Here is a 15,453-nt window from a genome sequence, read left to right as displayed (position 1 = left end):
GACTATCTGGGGTCTTCACAACTCCCTCCCTTAGCCCTTGACGTCCTCGTCAGCTCAGACCTCACAAGTACCCCAGCGATGTTAGACATCGTCTCGCTAGCCTCAATCCAACCCATGGCTCAGCCGAGATCATCTCAGCACTTGCGGCTGTAATTGGCTTTGATACCATGCTGTGACGGCCCCGACTTCCCAGGGAGTCCCCCAGCCTAGACTATTCCCGTCCTAGCCGCTAACTCTCTTAACTTCTTGAGTCTAGGCACCACCCAAAATGCTGTGAACCGGGTTAAGAGTTTAGGCCCTATTATATCTAGTATATAGGACGTATCTGGGTCGTCACACCGTCTATTTGAGATTAACCTCTAGATATTTATCCTTTTATAATTTTAGTTATGCAGTTTACATACTAACATTTTCATTTCTCACACAACAATTGTAGCCTTTTTTTGTTTTTGTTGGGCAAGCATTTTTAGACGTTCTATGTTGCTTGGCAGCCAAATTGGCATCAAAATGTGTGAATTGCTTATCACGCATGATTAATATGATTCATGATGTGGTTTAAAACTAAATGAACTAGATTTGTATTTGATAGATTATCGAAAATTTTCTCATGCTGTTCTCTAAATTAAAATTCTTGAGTTAATGCATAAATGTCTATTAAATAACATGAGTTGAGCGTAGAATACTATCGGTATGCAAACGGCCATGCGCACCCATTTGTTTTCGATGATGAGCCTCAAACGACGACGGTACGTTAAATATGATCTTATCACTTGAAGTATCTAGAAATCAAATTTTAATACTTTTCCTATATTCTCTGTCCATCAGTAGGGTGGCGTAAAAATGAACAGCTGAAAATGAATATCCTCTAAAAATATGATGATAGCAATTTTGTAATCAAGATCGAGAGTATAGATCTTATTCTAAATAGTTTAAAAATTTTCTAACCAAAATTCAATTGATTTGGATAGCTTTACACCGTTAAACGAGAAAACGCCTGATATCTACCATTAAAATTATAAATTTTGAAACCTTTGATCATTAGGTTAATGATGTCGAAATGATTTGAAATTTGGTTTCTAGATACTTCAAGTGGTATAGATCCTGTTCAATGGTGCCGATCGTCAATTTAAAGATTCTATTATCGAAAACAAATGGGTGGCAACGAAGCCAGTTTGCTACTGATAGCATTCTAGCTCAACTCTAAATAACATTCACCTTGTGTGTTGAACATTAATTGTCACACTTACATATATGGTGCTTCTTGTTGAAGTAGAGGCAACAAATCTGCACACTGGACTTGTGCCTAGATGCTGTTTACTTTGCTGAAAATCAGTTTAAGTTTGAAGTAGATTTAGCAGGTCTCAAGTAGAGTTGTCACGTAAACATTGCTTTTCTTTTGCGGTTGATTTGTATAGCTATGAACTTAAAGTTCATCGTGTGTTTACTGTTTATTTAACAGGAAGTAGATGGATTTATATTTATTATTTTCTCATTTTCTTTTTCCGTAATTGACATTCGGCTTTCAGTGGGGCGGAAGCCGTTATGCTGTTTCGGGGAGTATGAGTTTCGACGATGGTGAAGTTACGGCAAACCAACAACAAAAATAACTTTTACAGTCAAAATTACTTTCTTCTCCTCTCCCACATTCAGTGAAAAAAGACATGTACAGTCCAAGTGGTTTTCTGATGCAGACTCAACACTAACATTCTTTTCGAAGGGACCATTGTGATCCAAAATTAACACTAGGATTCCACTCTGATGCGACTTAACACTAATGATACTCTTTATCACAACTCACTTTTGAAAATTCCGTAATTAATTTATGATGAGAATGATTCAAAATTTGATTCTTAAAGTATGAATTTGTCACGCCCCGGATGTATCACGTTTCTCCGGGCACGCCAACAGACCCGCCGTATACAAAAATTTTCTCTGTATCCGAAGCGATAACTGTACTGTGCATCATACATGTTAATCATACAAAACAACAACCATAGTATAGAGCTGCTAAAAGAACTGTAAACATATACAAATAAACATCAGATTTCACTATACATACACAGTCTCCAAGATACCGACATCACTCGCTCCTGCGAGTTTCTAACATCAGTATGTACATGAACCAAAAATCAAAACTATCCTGTAGCTGGTACTCCTCTAAACAGCAACAAGAACTGGAAGGGATCTAGCTCGCGACTCCCTTTCCACGATCCAAATCAACAACAGCAGTAGCTGCGGACGAAGACTCTGCAAAAAGGGGTCAATAACTGAGTGTGAGAAAGCTACTGCAAAAAGAATAGTCCTCAGTTGGTACCGCTACGATAATCAACAGCTGCACAGCCACTAAGTCTACAGAAAGTATGCTAAAGGATAATAAAGAAAGCTGAAAAAACTCTACAGCTACATGCCACTATAACTGCCGTTAACCAAGACTAGCTATCTGTAATATAAGTAAGATGCAATCTCTGACCCAATCTCATTAGGACTATGAACACACCCGTCCCGCCGTCGAAGCTACACCAACCCCACCACGCTGGTTGGTTGGTGTAGAGCAAGTTCAACCAGAACACTACGATAATAACGCAAAAGCACTAAGCCGACTCCGGAAGTGGCACTCGTGGGCGCTACCCAACTGAATATCAAGCGTGTCTCTGCCGAGCTCAATCAGGGCTCTCATAGACTGTAATCAAAATAAATGGATCAAACTGGTCTGACACCAAAACTTCACGGTGCCCTCGGGCACAATCTGATGCAGATAACGTAAATTCTGGATCCAGCGGTCCCGCGCAACAGTACATCGTACAGTCCCAATAGTCTACACGACTACTGTAAGAAATAGAACTCGGCTCGTCCAGCACGGAGCGTAAACTCATTGCCACTGATCTGGATATCGCACCGCAATACAAACTGCGCGATACAAACAAACCACAGGTCTTAAAGCATAAATATGAATATTTTCAGAAAAACAGTGTAAGATCTTTATAGTTTTCTCTTAAGTCAATCAAGTCCAACTGTAAAATTAAAACTACTAGCATTAACTCAAATTCAGATTTAAAGCACTAACCATGAATTGAGTAATATAAGAGATAAACGAATGAACATGTCGACAAATGCTAAAACTAAAAGATATTCACGACGGTTGCTCGGTCTAAACTTCCAGACCCACCTCGAAATGCTAATCGCAACAACGGCAGAAGTCGAAAGGAGAGGAAATCACGCGCGGGTCGCCCGGTTTCCAACAGCGCAACCGCAAACGCACGATGGCTCGAACGGCTTCGGCGCAACGTCGACGTCGATCCGAGCTCAAGACGTGGCTCCACCAAGCAAATAGATTAATACTGAGAAGAAGAGAGGAACTCCAATTAAGTAAGCTACTCTCCCTCAGATGGATAAATACGAGGGAGTACGAGGGAGAGTTTGGTGTGGTGATCAACCACCAACACAAAAAGACCGTATACCCTACCAACTCACATGACAGCTGAGTATCGGTACTTTCCGTTTGGTTACAGGTACTCGACCTCTTCAGCCCGCAAGCCGCATACAGGGATCGGTACCAGTCCTATGCCAACCCGGACATCAACACTGAAATCCTCCACTTTGTGATTTCAGCATCAAGAACTCATACTCGTCGTGCCTCAGCGTTTGAGTTCCGTTTTGCGTCAATTTCGCCAACGATTCCGACTGTGTCCGACACTTCTCTCAAATATGTCGCCAAATCTCAGATGCTGAAATCCACAAGCAACCCAAAAAACCTAAGGATACTACAGAATTATTATAAGAAAAATAAAAATTCTAATACTCTCCGCTAGTGAAACGCGAACCAAACCAATTAATATGTTTGGTTTGCATCGGTTCCACAATAAATTGGCCTGGCTAAGGTTGCTGATTTTTTCAAGCCAAAAATTTTAGTTTAGTTTGAAATCAACGTAAAAATCGAACCAAGCCGAACTAATTTTAATGCCCTTAGAATTTGTAGTCACAACAACCACTATCGAACTCTCTCTAATCACCTTTGGGCTCAAATCCTCAAATGTTCAGCAGTTTAATTAGGTTTTCTATGGGAAATATTGCCAAGCAAGGATAATATGTCAATCCCATATATGTACTATAATAGCCACAACAGTACTAATAACGTTACTTACAAATCTAATTTGCTTTAATTCTCTAACATTCTTAATGAACTTTTTCTTGATCTTAGTGAGAGATAATTAATGGGAAAGTTCAAAATACCACACCGTGTTTCGCTTTACTTTAGTGGCGCTATCTGATTTTAAAGGTGTACCAATTAGATAGTACTGATGTGTTTTTCATTTTTGTTTATTTTTCTTAGTTATCCGCTTCCACTAATTTTTTTCGTAAATTCAGTATATAACAGTACAAAACTAAAGGTATTATAAGTAAATATTTCGATAACTTATCAGGTGGGGTATCTGAAGTTTTTGTATATAAATTTAAGCGAAAAAATTACGAAAAGCTCGACGAAAACGAAAAAAAATGAAATTAACCACATGGATATTAAAGTTGACTATATTTTAAACTCACATATATAATACTAAAATGAAAAAGTATAAACACCCACGAGTCATATTTGAAGCGCCCCTCGACATATCGTACTACTGTATTATTCTAGATTAAAGGATTTGAATTTTTCTTTTCTTTTTTCTTTTTATACAAAGATGTCTATCGCAGAAGCAAGCATTGGCGCCGCAAGGGTGCTCAGTCTACTTAGAGACTCGACATTCTGTTCTCGTGAGAAAGTAATAGAAGCCAGAGTTTGGTCGCCCCGACAGTGAAGATCTCGACCAGACTTAAAGATAAGATTGTGGATACTTCAATTATTTCTTGTGAGTGTTGGAGTGAGTTGCTTGTTTTTCCTTCTGTAATTATGCTATAGTATTATTGTAGAGATTTAGCAACTCCTTTATATATATATATATATAGAACTCTAAGTGAAATACACAATAGCATCAAGCTATTGGTATGCTATTAATTTTTTAACGCGCTGGATTAAAAAATATGGTGGTTTTGATGAGGTGGTCCCCCTAGGGTTGAGTGAGGTGGTTGTGAATAGTATAATTTGACGATAAAAATAATCAAATGGTTAACCAAATCCTTGGTGCTATCGATAGTATCGCACCAACCGTACTATTATATATATATATTGGTGCTCCTATTTTTTGGCCCTTCGATCAACCCTTTTGATCATTTCTAATTTTGAATTAACACTATTACCCTGTGGGGACCCTCAACCCTAGGGATATTACTCAATACTGGGGGGACCGCAATCATCCCAACCTATAATTTTTATCCAAGGGTTAAAAAATTGGAAGCATCAATCTTCTATGCTTCCGTAGCATAGTAGCTCTACACACACACATATATATATATATATATATATAATTTTAGTCCGCTAGAGTATTGGCTCCTTTATTAACTCGTAAGTCTTCTGCCCTTAATTTAATTATATTGATATTTTACCCGTTAGCATAATCAATTTAACTAACTATCCACTCAACCCTAGAGAACCACTATCATTTTAATGGGGGACCACCATCATCCTAACTATAACATTTCATCAATCAACGATTAAAATTTATAAATATATGGGGTCTATACTCATAAAGGTAATAATATATATGATATATAAGATAGAGAGAGGGAGAGAGAGAGAGAGAGAGCTACTTTTGTATATTATATAGAAGTACGAAGGCCTCAAATGTCTTCTAAGCCGTTTTTCGATAATAGAGCTTTCGAATCGACAATCGATTTTGTTAAACTTAATTTAGCGTATTTAAAATATTTAAAAATAAATTTTTAATTTTTTAATATTTTATCTAGCAATCAAAAAGGATTCAAAATCAATAATTTTTAATCCCTAATCTATCGTATATCGAAATCCAAATTCAATTCACATCCCAAAACGAAAGAAAAAAAAGTGAATAATGATTTTGTCACTATCCTCATGTATTCGTCCTTTTTCGCCCTCTATGTACGTTACAGGGTTGGGTTAACCTTTTAGCCCGAGCCAATCGATTCTAATCGTACGCCGATCCATGTCGGAATTCATAATAAAAAAAAATATTATAAATATTAATAAATATAAATTAAATTAAAAACATAAAAACAAAAGTTACAGGTAAAAGAAAGAAAAAAAAAAAAAGTGAGGTGAGAGCGAGGAGAGAAGAGAGAGAGAGAGAGAGAAGAGAGAAGAACCCCTACCCAAGGGAGCTACGCCGTCGCCAATCCTCATCAAACCCTACGAAAGCTTCTTTTTCCCCTCTCTCTCCAATTCGATCCCATCCCTGTCGACCCTCTTTGATCCCTTTCGCTCGGATCGCTCCCATGGCGAGCGACGACGATCCCGCCTCGTCGAGCGATCTCGAACGTCGGCGTCGGCGGCGGCGCGCGCGGCGGAGGAGGAAGAGGAAGAGGAAGAGGAAGAGGAAGATGCGCGGCGGAGGAGGAGGAATCGGAGACGGCGGAGGAGGCGGAGTACTACTTTAGCGATAATGACGACGCCGGCGGAGGAGACGGTGCTCGACGTCCTCGCGGACGGGGGCGAGGAGGAGTGCCACTGGTCCGTGTCATCGGTCCGTGTTCGTCCCCGCCCCTCGATTTTCCCGTTCGCCGATCTTGTTTTCGGCCCTAATTTTCGAGTTTAATTTGATCCCTTTTGCCGGGACCTGATTTTGCCCTAATTTGATCGCAGGTTATCACCAAAGAGTCCCTTTTGGCCGCGCAGGTAATTAATGCAGCACTTTTGTGCGAATTGGTGTGTTTGGTTGTGTGCATTAGGTTTAAATTGGTAAATTTGGTGTTCCTTGGGTTTCCTGTAGAGGGAGGATCTGAGGAAGGTGATGAGTTGCTTGCTCTTCGAGGAGCAGCATGCTCGACGCTGTTGATCCATTACCGGTGGACGTGGAACGGATTTTTGAGTTGCTGGAAGTGAAGGGGAGAGAGAGGTTGTTCTTGGAGGCCGGAGTGTCCGCTATCGAGATAAAGGTCGCGTCTTGTCAAGTTCGCCATGCCCCATCACTTGTAATGTATGCTTCGATGAGGTTCCTCCTAGTGAGGGTCAGTGAGATGGACTGTGGCCATTGCGTTTTGCAATGAATGAAGCCCTTTTCGCTGTTAAAAATCAAACTTTTCCGAGACTGCTGCAAGAAATTCTCTCTCTCTCTGGATATCAATTAATTCCACATTATATGTCATTACTTAGCATTTAGCTGTGAACCTAGTTTGATTCATGTTTGCCTGTTAAATAATCAGTTATGGAATGCTCTTACTGTCGACCTAATGCCTAATTTCACTTTCCTCCAATTAATGGGAATCCTGTGGTTTGCTGTGTTCCGGGTGTTACTACTAGTTTGTCATTGTTACAAACAATGAGGTGAACGATAAACAAATATGAGGGATGGATAACTCTTAAAAATGAGGTGCATATGTCCGCATTGCTGTTGTAAGTGCGGCAAAAATGTAAGATCCTATAGTTGGTTAAGCAGAGAACATACAAAGGAACTAATATGAAAAACTTAGAATGGCTTTTAAAACCTTACGTATATTTATTAGGTAATTATAATTGAACAAAGTTCCTTGCGATAGTTCCAGCAAGTTAATATAATTAAATTATCCTAATTAGGCTAAAATGTTCATGTCAAGTGTTTTAAGCAGCCCATCTCTATTTTGTGTTTTCACTTGCATTTTCTTGTACTATTGGCAAATGCATGACTTGGCCTTGTACTGGTCATAGGCGGACTAGATCACTAGCGGATGCAAGCTATGCAACCCAAAAATCAGCTGCCTGAATATGCTACTGCATATGCAAACTCGTGAACCTTCTTCTGAATTCGTGAACCTTATTCTTCAGAAGGATGGTCGCTGAGAATTGATGTTTGGAATTCTGCAACATTTGGAAACATTAATATTTGTGCCTATTAACTCAGGCTGCATTGTATTTTGTAACTTTTGTTTGTATTTCCTTATTGTATTTATCTTGACACTGGTTGGTCATTCAAGTTTCATATATTTCCGTGTTCTGATGTATGATTTAAGCCAGCCATTTTATTTCTATGCAGGTGGTTTCTTGTGTAACTTTCTAAAGGCTGTTCCCATACAAACTGTAATTTGTTGTAACACGTTACATATATAAGATATAATAGGGCTAAACTCTTAACCCGGCTTAAGCATTTTGGGTGGTGGCTAGACCCAAGAGGTTAAGAGAGTTAAGCGTGCTAGGACGGGAGTAGTCCTAGGATGGATGACTCCCTGGGAAGTCGGGGCGTCACAAGAGGCATTTTGGCAATTCTAATGGTCAAGAGAATGCGCTCACCTAATTAACTAATTAATTAACTCTTCAATTTAATTAATCGTCTGATTAATTAATTAGTTCTATATCAATTGCCAAGACTTTGAAAATTGACCGGCACAATATTAATTATAACACTAAACTGCACCTTTGGTCCCCAAACTATGACCACGTCAGTTCTCGCGCTCTAATCAGTTGCAATTTCTGACCCAAACTTTTTACATTATTGCCATTAAATCAACTCAATTATATTGTGGGATTTGATTATAATAACATACAAAATTTGAGATAAAAAATAATAATAAATTAAAGTTCGAAGATAGATATGTCACGTGTCATATAGTTTTAGCTAACTTACAAATGTGTTCTACAAGTCATTTGCAGACCACCACGCAACATAGAAAAAATTTCCAGTTAGTTACCTACCCTTTGAAATCACTTGATTAATTTGCGCAGTGAGATATTATTTCAACTTGTCCTTGACACAAGTCAAGGGATGTTAAAGGGTTGGATTCGGAATGGATTTTTTCAAAACCCAAACCCGAATCCAACACCCAAATTTGAAATTTGAACCCAAACCCGACGGATTTTGAGAATTCATATTTAAAACCGAATCACAACCAAAAATCTGAAGCCCGAATCCGAAACCGAAACAATTAATTACTTCCCTTTATCAAAATAGATTACATTAAAATCTAAAATTTTAAAATATAAATTCAAATATAACATCAAACATTCTTGTATATTATATAACGTAAACTCTATTAGGGTTCTAATCGGGTTTGGGTTTGGATTCGGGTCGGATTTTTATTTTTTATACTCATATCTGAAACCATATCCATTTAGCATATGATAAACCACCCTTGTTCGGATTTGGATTCGAATAAAATTTCGGGCGTCCGTACCCCCCTATGCAGTCGTGCTTCTAATTAAGTATTGTGATTCACGAATGTGCACCGGGTGCACGCAATAGTTTTCATAGCTATAAATGCAGGGTGACAAAGTAATTTTTTTTTTTTTTTTAAGGATTTGATAGATTGTTTAATTCCAAATTATTCAAAGTTGAGGTTGGTTTCCAAACATTTTAATCTATTCATTATATCTGTATGGTCCGGCTACTATACTATTATGAATACGATCGCCCTCGTACTCATAAGTTGTTTTCGATGATAGAGCTTCCGAATCGACGATCCATACCTGTTAAACGTTATTTACAGTATTTAAAACTTCTAGAAATAAAATTTTATAATTTTTCGACATCATTTACCTTACGATCAAGAGGTCACAAATTTGACAATTTTTAACGGCCGGTATGGGATACTTGCTAGTTTAACGGTGTAAAAGAATCGAAATTTGTTGAATTTTTGATAGAAAAGTCTATTCACTCTATAGATAAAGATCAATAACTCCGATCTTGAATTAAAGGATCCGATCATCCTTTTTTAGGACGTCGTTCGATTTTGACCGTTCATTTTATGCCCACTTGATGGATTTTATTATGATTTCGAAAATTTACGAAATTTATTTTCTAGGCCACCGTTTGGTTGGGGGTTAAGGGGTTGTTATTCCACCCCTTAACCCCCAATTTATACCCAAACACCACTCTTTTGGGGTGGGGTTTACTAACCCCACCCCAAACCGGGTTAGTGGGGTTTACTAACCCCACTCTCCCTCCCAACTTTAACCCCGCACGCATCCCGAGCCCTCACCTTTTCTTCTTTATCAATCATTAACCCCACTCCCCCTCCCAACTTTAACCCCGCACGCATCCCGAGCTCTCATCTTTTTCTTCTTTATCAATCATTAACCCCACTCCCCCTCCCAACTTTAACCCCGCACGCATCCCGAGCTCTTACCTTTTTCTTCTTTATCAATCATTATCTTCTTATCCCACCTACTCCAACCAAACACTTTTTTTCACTATTCTAGACTAACTCCAACCTCTAACCAAACACAAAAAAACTTTAACACCATTTTAACCCTGAACTTAACCCTATCCCTGGAATAGCTATTTTTTCTTAACCCGGAACCAAACGGGGGCTAGAAGTTTCAAATACTCTAGATCATATTTAACGAAATGGATCGTAGATTCGGAAGCTCCATCATTAAAAACAACTTATGAGTACGATGGCTCCAATACCCATAATAGTATAGTAGACATGGCCTATACATGTCTATATATAGAGGCCTCTTATAATTGTAGGGCCTGTTTACAAAGAAAAAACAAATGTACCTTTAACCATATAGATATATAGAGTTGAGCTATGATACTTTTACAAGTATCACCATCATGGTGCTATTAGGTTTTAAGCCATTGGATCTACTTTTTGATTATTAATAGCCCTTGGATTAAACACTATTCCACCTACCACCACCTACCACCATCATCTCAACCTCACATCTCTCCATCCAAGGGCTAAAAACACGCAAGTATCACCCCCATGATACTTTTATAAGTATTCTAGCCCTACTCTAGATATATATATATATGAATCATTTGCCTAAAAATTATAAGATGCTTGAGTTTGTTTTATTTTCTAATGATGATAACCAACTATATATTGGCAGGAAATAAAGTATTATTAAGTTCATAGAAATTTTCTTTTACCTTTTTGAAGAGAACTTCATAAATACATGAAGTGCATGATCATCTATATATAGGGGTGGCAATCCAGCTCGCTGTNCATCTGCTTCGGCCACCAGGTACGAGCTAACGAGCCGAACACGAGCCGGCTCGATTAAGTTTCGAGCCGATCACGAGCCAGAGTTTTCGAGCTCGTCACGAGCTCGAGCCGAACACGAGCCGACCTAGAAGACAACGAGCCGAGCTCGAGCTGGCTCCAGCTCGCTCGAGCTCGGCTCGTTTACAGCCCTATCTATATATGTGCTATTTAAAGTTGAGTCCGGCCGATAGATAAGCAAAGTGAATCTTTTATTCCTTAATTAATTAAGAAGATTAATTATTATGTACAAAATCATTAATTAATATGGTCTTTTTTAATCTCAATGATGCATGGATTTCAAAGAGCTTAACACAAAAAGAGAAAAATTAAAGAAGAATATAAACGGTTTCTAAGGGAGATCTTTTCATCATATGAAAGTGTAATTTCCAAAAATTACGTGCATCAACAAAAGAGAGATTTGTTTAAATATATATAAATATGCTTTTTAAGAAGCTATCAAAACTACTTGCTCTATCATGTCAATTTATTAAGTTAAGACCAAACTTACCAAGAGTGTGAGTATATATATTATTTGTCGAGGTGTTATTGAGAAGGAGGAGAAGAAACTACGGAACCGTCAAAAACACTATGATGAAGAGACGTTAAGCGCGCATTATAGAGTAGCTTTGCACCTATATATGGGCATGAGCTCGTAAAAGTATGCATGAAATTGTATATCAAATCCATTATATTCATGACTACACTAATATGTCGATCTACAAACTTTTTGCGACACCAGATTAATTGCATGCGCAAAATGATTCTCGAGTCAATGCAAACCAATGATAAATTATATATATATATATATATATGCATACCTTCCAAGAGATCGTGACATGTCACGTATGCATAGTTATGCCAGTCGCAATAGGCCAAGAAAAGAATTGTGATATTGGCACGGCTCAATCAGATATAAAAGTTCATCCGATAGTCTCATGAAGACATATACATCATTTGATTGAGCCGCCCCAACATCGCACTCTTACCTAGCCTCATATATGTGTAACATCTACATCCATCCATGCATGCATGCTTGAATCTCCTTTAGAAGGAGAAAATATAGAGAGAGAGAGGGAGAGAGAGAGTTGCTATAGGGTGGAGAGGAAGAGATGAGAGAGAGAGAGAGAGAAGAACAAAGAAATTAATAGAGAGAGGTTGTGGAGGAAGAAGAGGGAATGGTTGGGATGTCATTATCATGCATCCCTTCTATAAGAACAAAACAATTAACTTGTTAATGGGGATTGAGACTAATTAAAGGAAAGCGATTAACTTGCTAATATGGTTGTTGACATATAGTGGTTGATGACATGGTGTGCATTCTCCCTTCTAATAATATGGCTAAGTGCTTCACATTATCATTAATTTAACCCACCTTAATTAACATGCATTTTGTTATTATACAACAAAAGTTAATTAGCACTAATTAAAACTTATACTAATAAGAGCAAATGTAACATGATCTCTCGGCCTTGATATATTGATTTACTTGGAATGGATTCAAAAAAAAAAAAAAACCCAATTCGCTACTTGATAAGCTATATACGCACTACAACAAAATATATTTTAGATAACGATTTTTAGATGGCGCTCTATTTTAATATCTTTAATATATATTTGGCATATACGTACCAACACCATGATTAAACGTGCGTTGTCAATAAACATATTTTTATCAAATACTAATAAAAATTTTTTGACGCTATATTAAAATGTCGGTATATTTATCCCGACATGTTTATTTAACAACGCTTTACCCAACGCTTTTACCAGCGTTAGGATTATTCTTGCTGATGCTTTAAAGCATCGCAAGTTATTGTTTAACTTTAAATATCTTTTAAGTGCAAGATTTATTATAGCGACGGTTATCTAAACTCCTATTTTACTTTTAATTTTCTTTTTTAACTGTACAACACAGGACGATTCGCTATGCAACGGCCGCCATATATATCATGAGATCGAACTCACATCTCGAAATATATATATTTGATGAGACATAAGATTTTGACATGTTTGTGACAAATTAATTACTTCATCTTGCAAAGTTTTTATAAATATATATACATGATAATATATTTCTATGACCATGCAATAAGTCAAGCTTGGTCGGCATGATTTGGTCTACCAATTTTTTGTGTTTTCTAAGTCCATATCTTCAACGAAATTAATGCTTTTGAAAGTACGTTGCCACCGAGAGGGGAGAAGGTGTAGATAATTTTTTCTAAAAAATAAAAATATTTTTTAAAAAAATTCTAAACTAATTTTTCACTACAACAGAATTAGATTATAGGGACACATGTTTGGGACACTTTTGAGTAAGTGTCCCATTTATGCTAAAACTTAAAAACACATCTACTAATACCTAAATATAAAGCCCAATCCAACCAAAAATAAAAGATTACTCTACTCAACCCATCACATCCAGTCCATTTGGCCCGATTACAAACAGAAAAGAAAAAAAAAAGAAAAATCAGTTATCATCTTTTCTTCTCTCTTCACTCAATCCACTGAAATTCTAGACGAAGAGCCTTTACTGTCGTCCTCCTCCGCCACCGCAGCCAACGAGATAGAGTTTCGGTGGTTGCTAAATGCTTAAATAAGTGTTGAGAAATTAGTAGCACTCTTTTAGATTATAGCGACACTCTTTAACTGTCACTATATACCTAGCGACCCCACATATAGCAACACTTTTAAAAGTGTCGGTAATTTTAGCTAGCACACTTTTTTGACATGTCACATTTAAAAGTGTCGCTATAGACCGTTTTTGTTGTAGTTGTTGTCTGTACGTGACACAGACACAGACACAGCACACACAAACACACACACATATATATAAATATATATATATATATAATATATTGATAAAACTTAATTTGCTTTGGTCGACCGAGATAGCGTTAGATAGAATATTAATCGAATTATGCCTCCACATTTTGTATTCTATTTTTGTAATGGTAAGAAACGATAAATAAAAGAGTTGGAACAGCTAATTAATTTAAGTATGGTGTGACATAATAATAATAATAATAATACTAATTTGTTACAATAAATATATGACAAGCATGATGAATAAATTATTAATGATCATAGAAAAGTTAATTATTAGCATTTAAATTAAAATTTTAGGTTAAGGGAGAGGAATATGAGGGAGGGGTTCAACACCTAAGCTAGAGGACAGAGAGAAAGGCAAAGATTCTCCAACCAATTGGCTTCATGTCTTTCGAAAAGCCATTACATGCTCATTTAAATTATAATAATACATATCACATATTATAAGTTTCATTATTATATAAAATATTACATTACTAAATGATGATTATAAGAGGAAGAAGAGAGAGAGGGACGAAGCCAGAATTCAAATCGTAGAGGGGCCAAAAGCTATAATTTTTAGATATCTACATTTTATAGTGTAATATATATATATATATATATATATATCAGGATTGCTGTGCTCTCAGGAGTACGGAGGCCTCCGTACTCCTGAGCTGTTTTCGATGATGGAATTTTCAATTCGATGATGAAATTTTCAAATCGACGATCGGCTTCGTTAAACTTAATCTAGCGTATTTGAAGTTTCTAGAAAATAATTTAAAAATTATTGATTTTGAATTCTTTTGATTGCTAGGTAAATAATATCGAAAAATCGTAAAATTTATTTTCTAGATACTTCAAATATGTTAGATCAAGTCTAACGGAGCTGATCGTCGATTCGAAAACCGATCATCAAAAATGGCTTAGGAGCACAGAGGCCTCCGTGCTCCTAATAACACACAAGACCTACTATATATATATATATATATATATATATATAGTTTTTTACACTGCTGTTTTTTTTAGAACTACTAGATAACTAATATATGCTCAAAATTTATAATTTTTAATTTATAACTTTTCATATAAAAACCTTTCAAATGAAGCAGATTACATTTACAGGATAAATTTTAATTTGTAATATATACATACTCCGAATCTCGTCGAGTATGATGTATGGTGTATTAGGTGCAAGCAATTTCATTTTTTCTTTTTTCTGTGGTGATTGACTCTCTGCCGTTCATGTTGTGCCTCATGACACACTAAAGAACTTTTCATATAGGCCACTATTATAATATTTGTTTAACTATAACTTCTTATCTTTTAAGTCTTAGCAATATAAGAACCACAAATGAACATTTTAAAAGTTGAGGGGGGCCATGGCCCCCCTCAGCCTACATGATTTAGAGAGAAGTGTAGGAAGAAGATACACCATTCTAATGGGGCAAGGATTGAGATTTGTTGGTGTTTTTGACATGACCATAATATATATATATATATATATATATATATATATAACTACAGTCTATAGATTGTATGATGTTAAAAATTTCAAGTGGCTCGTTTGGAACTCGAGCTCAGTCAAGTCGAAATTAGGCTCGCTCAAAGTCGGCTCGA

The 15,453-nt window shown here is 36.8% G+C and overlaps 1 long non-coding RNA gene across 1 annotated transcript; it reads left to right on the top strand.

Moving 5' to 3' along the window:
• LOC109722461 lies at positions 6,520 to 6,860 on the top strand. Its single transcript, XR_002219473.1, has 3 exons — positions 6,520 to 6,590; positions 6,710 to 6,742; positions 6,837 to 6,860. It is a non-coding gene; the product is annotated as an uncharacterized LOC109722461 (long non-coding RNA).

The sequence above is a fragment of the Ananas comosus genome, linkage group 1, assembly GCF_001540865.1.
Source record: "Ananas comosus cultivar F153 linkage group 1, ASM154086v1, whole genome shotgun sequence".
NCBI classification, from domain to species: Eukaryota; Viridiplantae; Streptophyta; class Magnoliopsida; order Poales; family Bromeliaceae; genus Ananas; species Ananas comosus.
Note: the sequence above shows the minus strand (reverse complement) of the source record. Positions and strands in the feature narration are given on the sequence as shown.